Source organism: Pogona vitticeps, chromosome 1 (assembly GCF_051106095.1).
Source record: "Pogona vitticeps strain Pit_001003342236 chromosome 1, PviZW2.1, whole genome shotgun sequence".
NCBI classification, from domain to species: Eukaryota; Metazoa; Chordata; class Lepidosauria; order Squamata; family Agamidae; genus Pogona; species Pogona vitticeps.
The window spans coordinates 84,116,594-84,131,580 of NC_135783.1; the positions used below are offsets into that span (position 1 = coordinate 84,116,594).

The window sequence follows — 14,987 nt, forward strand, 5'->3', positions numbered from 1 at the left end:
GGCCACATTTTGCCCAGGTCTGCACTAATGACCAGGTTTGAAGACCAAAATAGTGTTTGAAGAATGGGTTGGCGCAGTTGCTCCCAATCTTGGGTCCCCAGATGTTCCTGAATTAATACTCCCAGAAACCTTCACCACTAGCTGCACTGGTCAGGATTTCTAGGAATTGTAGTCCAAGAATATTCAGGGACCCAAGGTTGGGAATCACTGGCTGATAAAACTAATGTCAGAAGAACACCAGTGGAGATGGATACCAAAGGGATCCTCTGGCCTTTTTATTTCATTAGTCAATGCTTTGGAGAAACCAGAACATGCAGAAATCTTGCAGGCTGCCAATCTGGAATTTTAGAGTTCTAGAGAGTCTCCAAAATCTACACCTGTGCTACCTCCAAAAACCTTTGAGGCCTTTTCATATGTGCTAGGTTTAGGAAAGCTAAGATTAAGGTAAGGGCTGAAAAGCTTTAACTCTCTTACATATATAGCAGCTTCTCTGCATTTTAATGTACATTTAATATAATACATAGCAATACTTACTTTTAGCTTTGTTGCTGTCTGGCAAGCAGATGGTGTACAAATTCATATCTGATGACTTACAGAGCCCAGGTTCCCTGCAAAAGATAACTTGCCATGCCAAATAGAACTTGTGCAAATTTGGGCTTATTTGCAGCTGATATAACAAACACCTCTGCAACCAAGACATGCTCATAGCTTGTAGATTTTAGAACTGAATTGCTTTGAATCTGTACCTTAAATTCCACTGATTTAGCACTAAGTTTTAAAGCATTTATTTTCTAGGTAACAGCCAAAGAATTTCAAATAGTTTCATGGCAAGGTTTTCTACTAGTAGGCATTATCTATACTGCTTGTTCCTATGCACATTTTACAAAAGGAAATGCCCATGAATTAAATAAAAATATTTCCTCATTGTTGCCTCATCTGAGTGCTGACCCCATATTTTACCAGCTGAAAATCCATTGAACCTTGTCAGGTGATGAAGTATTAGCTTTTGTAGACTTCAATCAAATGACTGAGGCCACGGGAGGCCATTCTTCCTGCTTAGACTCTGCAGGTCACCTTGTTATCTCCCATGTGCTTACAAAAGCTATACAGGTCATGGTAACAAATATTACTGTTTCCATGGGAAGTCATATGTCAGTCATCCCATCACTTCAGTAGTTAATGATGAAAAGCAAGACCTTTCTCCTACTGAGTTATATCTAAAGATGTGCTGTTTGTGTGCTTTTTAAAAACTCACACCTCAGAAATCTCTATTCAGGGAGTTCCATGTGCCAGACCCATACCTAAATTGTGCTCAGTTGGAAAAAGGCTGGGTTGGAAGGCTTCATGGTCTAGCAGCACAGAGGGAGCTCCAGCCTAGCTGCCCATTATATGTACACTGCCCAGAATAGTGTCACAGACTAATGGGATGGTATATAAATCTCAGAATTAAGGAAGGACAAACCTCCTAACAGGCAACTAGGCCAGAGCATGGCCTATCCTGGGCCATGAAGCCTTCCAGCCAGGCCTTACTCCAGGTGAACACAACTTAGGTGACCGTCTGGCAGATGTCTGGAAGTTGACTCATGGCAGCTGGACTTCTTTCTTATCAGGGTGAAACATTTCGCTACTCATCCAAGGCGCTTCTTCAGTCTGAAGAGAGCTGGTAGGAGACCCCTGATATATCCTCCACATTGGTTTTACTTCCCCCTGGTCTGAATAGGCTCCTTCGATGGACAAAGGACGGGGGGAGGTGTGAGTGAAAATCTGTTAACAACCCGTGACAAAACACCCATTGTCATGGGCTGTTAACAGTTGTTTACAGTGGTCTTTCTGGTGTGTGTGGCCCTGATCTTTCTGGCAACGGATGAAAGGGCAGCATGATAAATAGGAGACAGATTGTATCTAAGGTCTCTACCCCTGTTGAGTGAGGGATTTTATATATGCACATTTATGGCCTCTCTGACCCCTCTAACCACCTATCTTCTAGGTCCAAAATGAGTACATCTTGGTCATCAAATGAGTGTATTTTGTCCTTCAGATGAAGGAACACTGCTAATTGTGATCGTGAGCCATTGCCCCTCCTGTGCTGGGCCATTCTCCTGTTCAGTTCCTATCTGGTTTCTCCAGTGTCGAGCTCCGAACACTCCTCTTTGCATTGGACCACATATACCATATTGCTCCTGTTGTGTTTTCGTGTCTAGTCTTTCGGGGGGCCAAGAGCTGATGGAAGAACCTGGTCATTCCTTACATGGTGGGTGTGTCTGAAAAGCTAAAAAGGATTTTTTTTTTGTAAACACCACATACCCATGCTCTTCAAACCCACTAAGGCAGAGACCAATCCACCAGACACCAGAAACACCACTGTTAATGAATCATGACAATGGGTGGAGAAGGACTGCAGAAGTGGGATTTTCACTCACCCCCCCCATCCTTTGTCCATCTAAGGAGCCTATTCAGACCAGGGTGAAGTGAAACCAATGTGGAGGATATATCGGGGTCTTCTACCAGCTCTCCTCAGACTGGAGAAGCTACTTGGATGAGTACCAAAATGTTTCAACCTAATAAAAAAGAAGTCCAGTTGCCATGACTCGACTTCCAGATAACCTCACCTGGATGATTGAGAATCTTTGCATAGATCTGACAGATGGAACTTCCTGAATGGAGAATTCTGGAATTTGGAGCAAAAAGCAAAAGCAGCACATGCTTGGATAAAGTGGCTCTATATCAGAGGCACTCAACATATATGACTTATTTCATGAAGCATGTTACCATTAATGCAGAACTGTCGAAACATTTGACTAGTACATCCATGCCTATACATGGCTTGATTTCTTTTATCAAACCATGCATTCATCACTAAACCGATTACCTTCCTGTGAATTGCAAAACACTATGTGTAACATGAAATGCAGCAAAATCTTCCCTGATGGCATTTAATCTGTAATGGCTCATTCATATGTGTGGGCTAACACCATATACTGCAGAGGCAGCTATGTTGCCCATAAAAATAAATTCCAGCATCTCTACTGAAGTGATACTTAGGTCAACCAAAATGGCAAAAAGCAGCTTGCAAGCTTTCCAGATCACCAGCCCCTTCATCAAGAAAGGCACAGATTATACAGACTTAATATCAAGTCTACCTTCCCTTTCCCCCACCCCATCTGCTGTCTTTTGTAACATCTTGCCTGACCAAAAAATAAAACTGATCTCAATAGTTAGTACGTCTTTTTGTGCCTTTGTGGCTAGCCTAACAAATGTATTATATCATGTATTTTACAATCTAACTACCCACCATCATGTTGCAAACATGTGCGTAAAGGAATCAGCAGTCCCTCGAAGACTTTTTAATGGTCATCTGGTTGATGGTAGAATCCTGTGCATATAGTATGCAGTCCCTTCTTACTTATGAAGTCCGCACAATACATAACATAGATATGAAACTAGGTTGCAGAATATATATTTTCTTAGCTGTTTTTACCTACATATTTTGTTATTCTTCATTGCCCTAGAGAAAAATAAATGCCTAAGCCAATCCTTTAAAATTGACTCTGAATGACAAAGGTCAAACTGTGTTGCATCACAACACCTGTGCTACTAGCAGGTGACATCTGTGTGTTCTACAAACAACCGATCAATCAATATTTAGAGTCTTCTCGCCCCATGTGACAGGCTGAAAGGCTGCTTGAGGGAACAAAGTCTAAGGGGGTGGGTGGGATTGGGATTTCCAAAATCACTGCATGTATTAAGTTAGGAGCTTTTGAAATTGAAAAACTTGGGAAAGGCTTTTCATTGCCAAGATGGAGCGGCAGGGACTCTGGACCTGAAAAAAACTTGCTCAAACTTTAAGCAACAAGTAGGCTGCTTTCTGTAATCACTGTACTCATATAAGGAGACTTGTATGCATCTAATGCAGTGGTTCCTAACCTTTGGTAATTCAGGTGTTCTTGGACTTCAGTTCCCAGAAGCTTCCACCACTGGCTGAACTGGCCAAGGTTTCTGGGAACTGCAGTCCAAGAACACCTGAGTTACCAAAGTTTGGGAACCACCGATGTAATATAACTACAGGCTGCAATCTTAATGTGTTTAATTTGTGTTTACCTGGCATCCATCTTTCCCCAAGTCTGGGGTTCAAGGTAGGTCATGAAAAGATCAAAATACAAAAAGATATTATTGCTGCATGAAAGTGGATGATTTAATACGGTATGTTTGAGTTTGAATATTAGAATATATTGGTTTGTTTTAAAGAGCATTTCATTTTTTAAAACCATTTTGGGTGAAAAGCAGTATATTGAATGAATGAATGAATATAAGAATCAGGGTCCCAGCTCTAGAATTAAAAGTAGGTAGAGTGGAGCAATGAAGGCCCTAAAATTTAGAGGATGCTGAAATCCCTAACATCTACTGGTGTTATGGAAATAAACAGCAAACCCAACAAAATTTTATTTTATTTTTCCTGAAAGCATAATCCTCTTCCTCCTGGAACAACACAACCTTCTCCTCCTCTGTTTTTATGCTTCACATGAGAGGGGATAGGAGACAGAGCTGCTTGCCCCAGGTGCCAAAAATTGCTGGCCTGGGTTCTGCTTAAGAATTATCTTTTTATGCTTTAATGCTTCATGTCCCCTCTACCTTGACATGTTTTGCATATAACTAACATAGTGCTGCCAAGCCAAAATGGATGGGAGGGATGGCATTTCAAATGGTAAACAATGTGGCACTGTTCAAATAAAAGAGACTGGTGTGGTTATTACACAATACAAATGCAGGAATAGGTGATACCTTTATAGACCACTAAAGAAATTGTACAATCTGCTAGCTTTCATGGACCAGGACTCACTTCATCAGGCTTGCACAAGTGTCCTGTCATTAGCACAAAAAACTCAAGAGTCCCCAAAGTTCATGGCAGATGGATTTTGCCAAGCATGATTCTTAGATGTAAATTAGGAAAAATGCAGGTTGCACTGGGGTATGGATTTAAAGTTACAGCTGAGGAAGCTGACTCCTGCATTTGTATTTTGTAATGACCAAAATACAGAAAACCAGCTGTAATTCTGATATTCAGAATGTGGGGATCTGAAAGTCTTCCTTCGCTCTCCAGGACTTGGTCCTAGATCCCCAACAGATTCATTTTCAAATGTTGCACCATAATCTCACAGTGACCACTATATACGATACCTGACTGAGCACCTGTGGTTAAAGAACACATATGGGATGGCAACCAAGCAGTGGCAGCAGAGACAGAAAAAAAAAGTCTATACAGTCTTTGTGAAAAACAAGAGATAAGAGGCTCCCCCGCAAACACCAGCATTCCCATAGGAATTTTTTTTTAAAGAAAATTGAAATCACACAATACACATATTATGAGATTACACACACACACACATACACACACACACAGAGAGAGGGAGAGTATATTAGTTCAGCAGTAAAATGCAAATGATCTTCTTAAAGTCTCATGACAAGTCAGTTGTAATAGATGCAGCCTGTTCATTATGTGCAGATAATGAGGACAGAAATTCATACATGATAATCACCACTTGAATTTTTCAGTTGAACATATTTAATCCTTTGCAATGTGACAGATTTTGTTTAAAGCACCAATCTGCTGTAGTGAACATCTACACTTAGCAGTGTGTCAACCACTGAGTCTCTTAGGCAATGCTGATGGTCACTGAGCATCTATTTTCATCATCATAGCTATGTTTTCCCCAGCACCTCATGACAGAAATAGGATAGCATGGTTGCATATGGTTACCTACCTAGCTGCTATGTAACCTCACAACAGTACACCTCCAAACATGTGTGTATAGGAGAAGCAGTATAGACCTATAATCTGTATAGATGGAGAACCAATATGAGGAACATTTCATCCACACAATCCAGGATTACAGGTGGAGACAGCATGTTGCTGTCCCCACAGGACACACATCCATGTATGGATAGCCTCTACGAGTACTATCTACACACAACAAATCCAGCATAGGCCGATCCATTTCTCAGATCTATATACCACTTTTCCTCCAACAAGCCAGTTTTAAATAGAGCATCTGATAATATGAACTACAAGATTCACACACACATACACACACGACAAGCAACACATAGGACATCCTCCCACCTCCAGCTACAATAATCAAGAGCAAATCTCTGAAGAAGTCAAGTATCAACAGATTTATTCTATTCTCTTTGCATGCCAACTGCTTCCAGCACTGGATTGCACCTGACCTCCTATTTTCCATTTAAAAACTATATTTTTCTATATTAGAAAAGAGACTAATACTATAAAAGCAGGCTTCAAATACTGAAATGGCTGTCCAGGGCAATAGTGCCTTGAGTACATGAAAACTGAAGACAAGAATGTATAATGAATTTCCATGCCTTGATGTAATCACAGATTGCCTGCAAGGCCTTGCAATAAAACTCTAATGTAATTTTCTTCAGATATGTTAATTTGTTTCCGACTATTCCCTTCACATCCTGTATTTTATGGATAGTAGGAACAACAGTTCACATAAAGGCTATGACAAATGATGAGTAACTGTGAACTGAATCCAGACATAGCCATAACTCGCTTAAGTCCCATTTGATTTCAATATACGTTCTCTCAAATTTGGTTTAAATTATAATTCTGGACCCAAATTTATTATGTTTCATGCCAAAACTGATACAGTCAGAGATCTGAAACAGTCCTAGAATAGAGACAGAGGTTAAAAGGAGCAATTTTGCAGCTCTGCATGTCATAATGTGGCCTAATGTTTATGGAGCAATGAATCATACTTTCACAAAGCAATGTGTGGCTGAAATGTATATAAGTGGCAATATTCCATTTACTATCATTTAAAATAATTATCCAAAACTGTTATTAAACCCCACTGGAGTAATGATAGACAAACCATTTCAGAAGAGTTATAATTGCTATGATAACAGTATTGATCCACATGTTCTACATGCTCGTTTATTTTGTTCTTCCCATGTACCTCCAATCCAAATTCTTATGGTTTCCTTTGCTATATTTCTGACGCAATGAAGGTAAGATAAAGTCCAATGCCTATTGAATATAACCTTTAAAGAACAGCTATAATGTCATATTTATTAATCAGGACTTAAACTACATGAATGTTTAATTTGATTTCTTGTATTATTATGTTGTGTGAATATATGTAAAGTGTTATGTGTTGTTTTATTATGCCCAGGTAGCCAAATGGGTGGTATAGAAACTGAATAAATAAAATAAATAATGTATAGCAAGATAATCTTCTACATATTTATTCAGGAGTATCACTTATTTTATTTATTTATTGTATTTATACCCCGCCTATCTAATAATTTCTACCACTCTAGGCGGCAAGTTCAGTGGGGCTTCCTTACAGCCTTTTGGGTACAGGTCAGCAGCCTGTGGTGGTGCTGCAGGTTAAACCACAGAAGGCTCTGTGCTGCAAAGTCAGAAGACCTGCAGTTGTAAGATCGAATCCATGCAACGGAGTGAGCGCCCATTGCTTGTCCCAGCTACCGGCAACCTAGCAGTTCGAAAGCATGTTAAATGTGAGTAGATAAATAGGTACCACTACAGTGGGAAGGTAACGGCGTTCCGTGTCTAGTCGCACTGACCACATGACCACGGAAGATTGTCTTCGGACAAATGCTAGCTCTATGGGTTGGAAATGGAGATGAGCACCGCCCCCTAGAGTCAGACATGATTGGACAAATTGTCAAGGGGAACCTTTACCTTTACAGCAACCTGAATGAGTCCAAAAGACCACAAGGAGGCACCAGAAGAGTAGTAGCATCTTTACAAGCTCCACTAAGTTATGTTGGGAGTATTTTCTAATAATATTTTAATTACACACAACTTTTTTATTGTTTGTTAATCTTCCTCAGAAAATAAATAATGAGGACCTTTTATGAGGTTCATTATAAAAAGATTTACACCAAATCTGACTTTAAATTTTAAAAAAAAATTACATGTTGAACTTATTATTATGTCCTTTCAAGACTGTAGCAATCTTAACATGATTTTCAAAATCTGTGAGACATTCGAGGAGTGCCTTGTTATTCCCAAGGCCATGCAAGAAGGTGAACCTAGGTCACCTGAGGCATAGTCTGACACTCTTTCCGCCAAACCACATTGAGTTTCCTACATTCAGGCTTTCAGATTGCACAGAATTTCCAGAGTTAAGAGATTAGAAATGTTGAGAGCCCTACATGGCGATTGCTTCAAGTTAAGAATTCTTAGAATTGAATTTTGACAGTAGTCATTAGGTAAACAAGGAAGTCTGTATATTTTATAGTTCTGTTCTTTCAACAGATGTCAGAGACACTGCCATCTTTATATGGCATTTCTTGATGGGCCCCAAATTTTGGACATTCACCAGTAGATACACAAACAAGTAAGTATAGCAGATCCCATCAGCATTGTTCTAACTGCTGCAGTTTCCATGGAGTGAAGGTGGACACGGAATGCAACAAATCAACTGATCAGGTGAGCAAGAAAAGAGGCCTAGCAGAGGATATCATGGAAAGTCAAGAAGAAGCACTGATAAAGTAAGATTATGGAGGACCAAAGAAACCAGGGAAGCCTATGAAAAAGAGAAGTTAACTACATGACATGAACAATAATAAAGTACTCTATGGCCAATTTCTTAAGACGACTGAGGGGAAAAACAATAGTGAAGATGTGATACTGACTGAGAAAATGAACATTGAAGTAATAAACCAAAAAGGGACCTGGTGGTGCTGAGGGTTAAACCGCTAAAGCCTCTGGGCTGAAGGCGGCAGTCAGCGGCAACGGGGGACCCCCGGCAGTGGGGAATCTCTGGGAGGCCTCCAAAGGCAGCAACGGCAGTGGTGGGGGACCTCTGGAGGTCTCTCTTGGTGGTGGGGAAGCCCTGGGAGGCCTCCGAAGGCAGCAATGGTGGCAACGGGGGAACCCCCGGGAGGTCTCCCTTGGTGGCAGGGAAGCCCTGGGAGGCCTCCGAAGGTGGTGGCACCGGAAGCCTGGGAGGCTGAGCCTCCCTTTCTCTAACTGTTGTGGCAAAAGAGCTACAAAGAAGCAGCCTCTTCACCACCAACAGTTATGTTTCTTGAATTTCCCACCCATTTTCCCTGCCTGTTTCTGTTCGTAAGTCAAAGCTCCGGCCACAAGTCAAAGCTAAATTTTGCGGTCAGAGCTGTTCATAAGTCAAATTGGTTGTAGGTCAGGGCGTTTGTAAGTCAAGGCACCACTGTATAATGGAAATAACAAGAGCAGGATTACTTCTACCTTTTCCTCCTTATTATAAATTCCAGGCGCCTCTACTTTTGGAAATTGAAACTGCAGTACAGTAAGACCCTCCTCTCATTTCCACAAGATCAGTATCCACAGATTCCCTTATTCATAATCTGAAAATATTAAACATATTAAAAGAAAAATCCTGGAAATAAATATATATATTTCAAGAGGACGTTCTCAGAATGGTCCACTAGAAGGATCCAGAGACCATGCTATGTATAGGATTCACTATTAAAAAGTGTTTGTTATAATCTGTGTTTTTCAGCATCGGGGTGGGGGTTTAAAACAATCCCCCATGGACTGGGATAAGAAAATTATCACAGAACAAACTGTTGGTTTTAATAAGCTAGATATTATACTTCTGGATAAACAAAAAACTTCAAGAAAATTTTAAGAAAAACTTACCTTGTCGAAGTTGTTGTTAAAATATAGAAAAGTACCAAACACTGAGGCAATAAATTAAAAGAATATGGAAGCAATGCTAATTTTAGTAACCAAAGACATTTCAAAAATATTTCATTACCCGTCTGAATCAATTGAAAGGCTGTCATACATAGGAGGGGCAGGATCCGTTATCGATTATCCCAGGGTGCAGGACATGTAACAATGGGCTCAAGTTACAGGAAGCCAGATTTTGGTTGAATATCAGGGAAAACTGTTAGAGCAATACAATGGTGGAGCTAATTATGTCGAGAGCTGGTGGGCGCTCCAACACCTGAGGTATTCAGCAGAAACGTAAGCAACCACCGGGCAGATATCCTTTGATTTGTATTCCTACATCGAGCAGGGACTTGATGGCCTTGTAGGCCCCTTCAAACTTCATTATTCTATGATTCTATGAATTGCCAATAGCTGCTAATTTGCTTCATGAAATTAAAAAAAAAACGTGATTTTACAAACATGTCATTTCACATGTAAATTTTTAGGACATCGCTGATGGTTTTTAGGCTTGACTCTTGTGTCAGTCCCTGCACCAGCAATATGGAGAAATGAGAAGTGTAGCGACGATGACGCTGTTTCATGCCATCAAGTCAAACTGATTTAGAGCCTCCAGGATTCCTTTTCATATTCTTCTTTTTCCATATAGAAAGAGAGAGATCATTTCAAGCATCTGAAATGGCTTGAAAACAGAATGGGGAAGGGACGACACACTTCGCCGCTCTGCACGGCGGGCCCATGAACTGTCACTGCTTTCTGGCATCTTCCCATTTACAGCTTCTCTTGTGACGTCGTCACTCGTTGCCATGCCAGTGCTACCATTTGCACATTTCATTTTTAGACATCCAGGGCCGTGATGCCTCAAGAGGGCACCCGGAGTGTTGGAGTTTTTAATATAGATCTGAGATGTGGCTCGTGAAAAGGCGTCTTTAATTAACATTGTGCTGCAAGGTGGGTGAATTTTAATCACAGAGGGTGGCAAGGGAGGAGTTTCTCTTGACAACATTTATTTACTCTAGCTATCAACCTGCAATTAGCACAATCTAAGAAACACAAGAAGTAAAGGTAGATATCTATCATATTAAATTATTGTATGCAGAAGATTTAGTTGGTTGGCCCTGCAGGTGCTTCTCTTCAAAACGCTGTTATAAGTTTATGAATCTACAAGGATTTCTGGGTACTTAACAGACTAGAAAAACCTGGAAGGAGATTATTTTTGAATGGCGAATCTGATGAAAAGGGGACTCTTAGCTGGCTCTTTGGTCATAAGACAAACTCATCTTTTCCCCCACCTTTGCAGCTAAAATGACTATTTTTAGATAGAATGCTGGCTCAGTTGACAGTCTTTCTTCTTCTGATTTCTATCCAGGATTCCTTTTTCAGGGTTTGACTACATAGCAGGGGAAATACACTTGGATCCATTGTGATCTATTTTGCCCCCTTCAAATTGGATTTATCTGTGTTAAATCACTGCAGCTGTCCAGCCAATAATTTGCAGGAGTCAGCGGAGGCAGAGAAGTGTGATTGCACAGAGTTCCAAAAGCAAAAGCTGCCTTTGACAAGGTGACAATTTCCACCTCTTTTAAAATTTAATTTTCCTAAGTGATCCAGCAATACTCTGTTCCAGCTTTGCCTTAAAAGCCCCCTTTTTTAAAAAAAAGCAAGCAAAAAAGCACTGCTTGTAGACAATAATTGCTCAGTTAGTTATTTTATTTAGAATATTTTTAGCCTGTCTTTCTCCTTGAAAAGGATCCAAGGTGGCTTACAACACTGAAAGACGACATTTAAGGCTAAGAGCAATGAGTATAAAGAGGCATCTTACATCATTAAAAGGCAATATTTAAAAGAGAGGGGGAGTCACTCTGAGAAATGGAAAACCCAAACATGGAAGACACGATTGCTATCAATCTAAAAAAAATCACACTGAGGGAAGGCTTGCTTGAAGAAAAAGATCTTTGCCTGCTTGGGGGGGGGGGGGGCAGCCTGGCCTCCTGTGGGAAGGAGTTTGAAAGTCTGGGAGCAGCAACAGAGAAGGTCCTCTCACATGTCCCTACCAAACACACCTGTGAAGGTGGTGAGACAGAGAGAAAGGCCTCTCCTGATGATCTGAACACTTGAGCAGGCTCATAATAGGAGATATGGTCTTTGAGATAGCTTGGACCTAGGCCCATTGAGGAGAAATGATCCCCCCATAAATGCCGCTTTGTCTTAGGATAAGGCAATACCGGCAAAAAATGGACGAAAGAAGTGTTAAATTGAGTGGAGCATATTTAACCACCCCTTCTAAGTGCTTTACGTCACAAACTTGCTGGGTTTCAATTCAAATTCATTTGTGCCAAATTTAACGCACACTGAGGAGTAAATAGCCAATAGAACTTTCCCCTCAGTTAATTTTTAGAGGCACCTCAATTATTTTCACCTCTATATTCTTTATATTCCTACCTCCAAATTTAGGAGCCTGTGGGGAAAGTTTTGATTAACATCACCCAGTGGAAACCAGTGAGATATAGAACAGGCCTTTGTTCCAAATCTAAAGCTCCAATAATAACAGCAAAAAGTCACAAGACACAAGTTTCATATACCAGTTAGCAAATGTGGATATGATTCACTGGCTAAAATCCTATTGCTTAGTGTAGGGAATCACTCTAGAGGGGACTCAATGAATTACTGTAATGCGGACTTGTTAAATCAGCTACTCCATAAATTCCATTGCTTAGCATGATAAATTGCAGTTAGAATAGGTGCATTTGAATCAACAGAACATATGGAGGAGTTAACTCACTAAATCTCTATTGATTCAATGAGCCTATTCTACTACAATTTACTGCACTGAACAACAAGATTTTGGCCACTAAGGATTATTTAATCTATTGAGTTCAAAACACAAAAACTGCTGTGGACATGAGTTTGCAGCAAACTTGTGTGTTAGTAAAAACCAAAAAAGTGTGCCCTGCTTTCTATAACAGCTAGCCAAATGTCTTTAGAAACCCAGAAACAGTCATGTGATAGATTCTAGCCAAAACAAAAAACAGAACAACAGCAAAACCCAGAATGACATAGGGCCCTGCCATAACACTTTAGGTTAATCTGCTTTGTATCCCAGTCTTCCTGTGCATTCATCTTTAATCTTTGATTTGCTCTGCCCTGGAATAATACAGATCTCACCCTTTGATGGTGTTCCTCTTCTCATTCCTAACCATTTATGTAGCACTTCTACATATGCAGAATGATTTGCAACCCTTATCTAATTATTTACTGAAAAACAGAAATTTTACCATTACTCAGTTCCTGGATCTGTATTATTATTATTACTATTAAGATAAGTCAATTTGGTCTTTTTCAGCAAAGGTCCCACTGCTGTTTAAGCCTAAACATTGTAAAATATATCGCCTTATCTGGCAACTGTGCAGACCACAGATAAGGAAAATGCCTGGCAGCATTAAGCAGATTTGGAAGTAGGACTGTTCCTTCTGTTAAGAAAATATTAGGGATAAAATAGCATGGAATTTAAAAGCATTTTATATCCTTTGAAAAGTTTTTCTTGGAAATCAAATGCCTAACTACACTGTTGTGGTAACAAAAGAGATGGGTACATTCAACATTGCCCACCCGATTGCCCAGCAGTCTGAGTAGCTGACGTGGGTCTGCGGTGGTGCTAGAGAATTCAAGGACTGTGTTCCTGGGGAATTTCAAAATTCATACTGAGGCTGCCCTGATAAGGTTTGTCAAATGAGAGATTTTGTGTGCATACAGAGTGTTAAAATATTTAATGGGAATATAGAAATAGCAGACCTGAAAATGTACACTGCATTTTAAAAATCAGGTTTGAACAGCAGCTTACTGTTACTACAAAGCCATTGACCATACAGCCAACTCTGGAAGCAAGATCACTGTCCAATAACATTCCTGACCATTGAATGTATTTACAAATGAAAGCCATAAACAAAGGAGAGAATTGAAAGTATCTTGAAATAATAGTTTTGTAATATGCAATGTGTTAACATGATAGATAGGTGGTGTTTGCAAATCCTGTGATTTGCTCTATCTTATTTTACAAGACCCCATAACTTGCTATAGATTGATATACTAATCCCAGCATTTTGCTCCTTCTGCAGATTACTATCCTTATTAGAGATGGGGGTATTCATATTCGGACACGAATACAAATACCCCCACACAGCTGGACGTAATGAGGGCAGAAGGACGGAGGACGAGTCTTCCTGCCAGGCTGACGAGTGGATAGCTGACCATGAGCTCTGGAGCCATTGGAAGGGAGAGCAGAGACGACACTGGCAGCAGATGCATGAGTGGATGTTCCAGCTCCAGGGGGCCGGACCCTTGTTATGTCCAGCTGTGCAGGGGTATTCGTATTTGTATTTGAATACGAATACCCCCATCTCTAATCCTTATGGTTATAGCCAGTGCAAACTGCTGGGCACTGACTCTATTAAACAAAACAATAATGCATATTGTCATAATGGCAACTTGCCAGATTCCGAATTACAGGAGTCGTGCTTTACAAGAATTATAAAAGCAGTGAACATGCCTATTATATAAAATTCTACTGGTACATCAGACACCTATTACTTACAGTCCCTGCAAAACAGAATGTTTGCAGTCTGAAGATAAGGTAAACATCTGAGAGAAATATAAATATAGGGAGACACGTGGATGGCAACACACACAAAATAATGCAACACCACACCAAACACAACAGATAGCAACAATCATGTAGCAGCAATAAGTGAGGACAACATTGATTTTTTTAGTACCATAGATTCAAACTGCCCTGCCTAGGTGAGCATTTAAGAGTAATTGTGTGTGTTTATCGTATGTTTAAAGGCAGGTTGCTGTCCTCTGAAGATGCCGGCCACAGAGACTGGTGAAACGTTAGGAAGAACAACCTTCAGAACATGGCCAAAGAGCCCGAAAAACCCAGAACAAGCTAAGAAAATCATTTTTAATGGCAATGGTGTGGCTGTCTTTGACCATTGAAGATGACAACAATAATGACGCTGCTGCCACCGTTCTCCCTGGCCACCATCATCTAGCCACCTGCCAGACAAATAACCCTTGCAGAGTAGGAAAGGCTCTCTTGCTTGGCTGACTGCAGAGGAAGCCCTACTGCAGCTTAAAATAGTGCATGTTGGGCAAAATTTTAAAGCATGATAGCACTTACATAATGTGAAGTGACAAAAGTCACTTTGTATTGCACCCGTTTTTTACTGGGTGTGCACTTGTGACCAGTGACTGTCATATCAAGCAGCCTGCAATAACTGCA

General features: G+C 40.4%; 1 protein-coding gene across 1 annotated transcript in view; it reads right to left on the minus strand.

Moving 5' to 3' along the window:
- ARG1 (arginase 1) overlaps positions 1–14,987 on the minus strand; it is a 43,155-nt gene that overhangs the window by 21,579 nt on the left and 6,589 nt on the right. The window contains exon 2 of the mRNA XM_072996657.2: positions 535–608. The gene's annotated coding sequence lies outside the window, so the exon portion shown is untranslated. The remainder of the gene's footprint in view (positions 1–534; positions 609–14,987) is intronic.